This window comes from Anarrhichthys ocellatus, unplaced genomic scaffold (assembly GCF_004355925.1).
Source record: "Anarrhichthys ocellatus isolate YVR2014 unplaced genomic scaffold, GSC_Weel_1.0 scaffold4829, whole genome shotgun sequence".
Lineage (NCBI taxonomy): Eukaryota > Metazoa > Chordata > Actinopteri > Perciformes > Anarhichadidae > Anarrhichthys > Anarrhichthys ocellatus.
In genome coordinates, this window is record NW_022284803.1 from 1 (window position 1) to 4,062 (window position 4,062).

Sequence of the window (4,062 nt, forward strand, 5' to 3'; positions counted from 1 at the left end):
ACAGGTGAGGAGGTCTCCTTTGATTTCACCACTTCATTCACCACATGCGTTTCTATTCCTAGTTGTAAGTGAATATTGAGGTGACTTAAATCATTGTGTGGGTCATCCCTTCTGTTGCTAATCCGATAGATGCTAACTCTTTGGTTCTATTGGTTGACTGTCCCTGTTAAAGGTGTGTTTTAGTGAGTGTAACATCAGTGACATTCACCTGAACAGGTGTGTTTGTTTTTCCAGATCCACACGGCTCGTCTTCCTCGGCTGCAGACTCCACCCTCTCCTGGCTGGGAGTGATGCGCCACCTGCTGGTAGTGTCCCCGTACTGCGTCGCCACCATCCTCATGGTGTCCGTGTTCCGACACAGGCCCACAGGTAGCACTGAGCCTCTGGTGGGAGTCAGTGAGGCTGCACATTCACCGTGTTCCCCATGTTAGCTTAGCACGGTAGCGTGCTAGCATTAGCTGATTATCGAGTGTCTTTAGTTCTGCCGGTATTTGGTCATAAACCAACAAATCAGACGCATTAACATGTCGACCTGTTGCAATCAATCGATCGATCAAATCACAACGTGCTTCATGGCGAATAACTCGTCAGATGATCCATTAAATGATTATGTAACTCTGCAGGAAGGAACCAGCCTGTTGTTATGACGACGTCTCCACCCAGCGAGGATGACGAGGGATTGGACCAAGCGTACGATGATGTCATTGCTGACGTCACCACCGAGTATCGATTCTAAACTTTGTTGTTGTTTTGTATAGTTAAATATATGTTTTTACGTCGTGTTTTCAGCTTCTCTGTCGTGTTCGTCCGTTCTCGTGAACTCGATATCTCAGGAACATCTGGAGGGAATGTCTTCAGATTTAGTCACAAACACCTGGACTCAAAGGTGAACTGATCGCTGTGGTCTTTAATTGTTACTTTGATGCATTTCCTCTTGATTGTATTTGGCTTCACAGCTGAAAAACTACAGTTTTATTAAAACCTCTTGCACACGACGCCTCCAAATTTGGGGGCTCTCGGGCTCAGAACCCCTGAAAATCATGTTCGGAAAATAGCCTTATTCTTCGGCAATAATGTGGATTGGTCCAGTTTTTATCCGGATTAAACGGCAACGTATGGGCAACACTATCATATAAGTCACTTCTTACACATTCCAAACACAACTATAGACTACTCATATAAGCATCTAGAAAACGTGGCATAAAAGCATGAAATCCTGGCCAGAAATGGCCGTTATGAGTACCGCAAATCAATGTTTGCACCCTGATGCTAGCGGCTACCTAGCTTTGCAATGCATTTAATAGCATTAGCACTCGTGGCCAAACGCGTAAATAACTTCGGTTTTTCCGCTCCGTGGGAGCACTGGACAGCTGTGAGTGGTCAAACGTACCTTCGTACTGCCCTCCGCCGAAAAAAATCATAGGTATGTGGCCAAGTTTTATGAAAAATGAGTGCAATAACGTCGCAGATTATCCGTTTCAAAGCTGGAGTCATTGTTGCCAACTGCATCCTGTTTACTTCCGAGCTGTTTCCAGAATAAGAGCGGTCAATCCAGCATGGGTGAGCAGTCAGACTTCCGGCGAGCGAAAATTTACGCCTGGGGAGACGTGGCACTTCTTGCAACTTTACTGGTTGAAACTTCTGTCAATCAACACCAAATTCGACTCAGGCCTTCCTGAGACTCTGACGCATTGAAGGAGGGCTTATTGACTGAAATCGACCGATGATAGGCTGAGATACAGCCCCATACACACATGAACTGAGAAAATCCTATAGATGACAGCCAGAAACAGGCTCTGATGATGTTAGGAATCTCAAAATGATTCCTAACATCTGTATTTGGATGTATTGAATAATATGAGTGATAAAAAAGTGAAATATATAGTTATATAGTATATAAAAGTACAATGTAAGAGCTGCAACAGCTGGTTCGAAAATGATGACCTCGCTTGACCGCTCTCTACTAAAGCCTCTTATTCTTCACTTTATCCCACTTCAACCTTTATTCAACAACTACTGATCGGTTGTGCTATGATTTGGGAGAGTTTTTAGGGAGATATCTGCATTATTTCAGCAACCTTATATCAATAAAAGTGATTTTTTTTCAGGCGAACCTGATTATTTTCAATTTGAGCTGTGTAATGTCTTCATTACTATATTAACCAGCAACATATACACAATATTACCCATCTGAACAATGTCACAAGTGTTGTGATCTGACTATATCAACAAAAATTATTGAAATAGACCTTGTAGTTACAGAACTATGGTCACTTTAATATGGGTATGCTATTTTCGAGCAGAGGCCTACAAATAGGGCCCGAGCTAAAGAGTAAGTATGAACAACAAATGAACATGTTTATAAAGTATGAATAACAAATGAACATGTTTATAAAGTATGAATAACAAATGAACATGTGTATAAAGTATGAATAACAAATGAACATGTTTATAAAGTATGAATAACAAATGAACATGTTTATAAAGTATGAATAACAAATGAACATGTTTGACTTGGGCGCCCCCTGGTGGTAGAATCAACACAATGATTTAAGTTTTCAAACTCTTTTAGATTAAAATGTGTTTATCACTGATGGTTGTATTGAATTATTATATTTGATAGCCCAATAAAATATATATATATTTTACGATGAGTGAGTAGGAATTTAGGATATTGAAGAAATAAAGAACCATCATTTGATATCTGACAATGCAGAGGTGGTGTAACTAAATGTAACTAACTATATTTACTATGAACTATGACAAACAATGTATTTGATTTCATTTCGTAATAAATTCTAGGTGAGTTCTGTAATGGTATTTCTTTACGTAGTATATATATTTCTACTCAGTATATTGTATTCATGCATAAGTAACTTCACGGTGTCTCTGTTGAGCAGAAGAAGAGTTCTCTAACTAACTGTGTTCTATGAGGATGTTCCAGCACCAAGGCCTTTGGGCCGCTGCTTTGGTTGCTGCCCGTTTGTTGTTCATTGTTGTTCCTTTCAGTCTGAGACCGTAATGTCTGTAACATCAGCCGTTGGCCCCACCTCTGCTCCTTCTGTATAAAGAAAGCTTGTTCACGTTGTTCTTGGTTCTTCCTCACTGAGACTGAACGCATCCTGTTGTGATGATTGAACCTTCTCTGAGCAGAGAATAAATACACAGAAGGGAACCTCTGGTCTTTGGTGTTCTTTATTTCTGCATCCAAAGACTCACACAGAGCATGTACAGGATATTCTTTCCCACCACAGTTCAGAAGTGATGCTCCGTGGTGGCAACAGTGATGACGTCATCGTAGTCATCATCCAATCCCTCCTCAGCCTGAGTGGGCGAGGTCATCACCATGGAGACAGGCGGGTCACTTCCTACATTCAGAGCGAGTTAGAAAGAGAAAGTAGATCAATAAGAGGAGTCAATCATGAACACTGGAGTGATTTGGTTGGTTGGTTGGTTGATTGATTGATTGATTGATTGATGGATTGATGGATTGATGGGTTGTGTGGCTAAGTGGATAGCAGGGCCATCTTTCAATCAGAGGGTCAGCGGTTCAATCCCCGGCTCCGGCTCTGCTAGTCGCATGTCGATGTGTCCTTGAGCAAGACACTTAACCCCAAAATTGCTCCCGTAGCTGTGCCTACGGTGTAGAAATGTGATAGACTCTGAATTGTAAGTCGCTTTGGATAAAAGTGTCTGCTAAATGACTGTAATGTAACTGTAATGTAATGTAATGTAATGTTGATTGGTTGATTGATTGATGGGTTGATTGATTGGTTGATTAGTTGATTGATTGATTGATACCTGTGGGTCTGCGTTGATATAAAGACACCATGATGAAAGTGGAGATGCAGTACGGACAGAACACCACCAGGTGGCAGACCAGTCTGATCACAAGGTGGGAGGGGTCTGAGGCAGGGGGCGGGGCCGAGGTAGAGGGTGGAGTCCATGTCGAGGCAGGGGGCGGAGCTTCAGAGGTCTGTTTACCTGCAGACAGAATCCCATGTGGTCAGGTGAACATGTGGTGAATGAAGTGGTGAAATCAAAGGAGACCTCCTCACCTGT

The 4,062-nt window shown here is 42.0% G+C and overlaps 1 long non-coding RNA gene across 1 annotated transcript; it reads left to right on the forward strand.

The window, feature by feature from the left end:
- The first annotated feature begins 36 nt into the window (after positions 1–36).
- Positions 37–995, forward strand: LOC116379644 (uncharacterized). Its single transcript, XR_004212446.1, has 2 exons — positions 37–369; positions 624–995. It is a non-coding gene; the product is annotated as an uncharacterized LOC116379644 (long non-coding RNA).
- Positions 996–4,062: the final 3,067 nt, after the last annotated feature.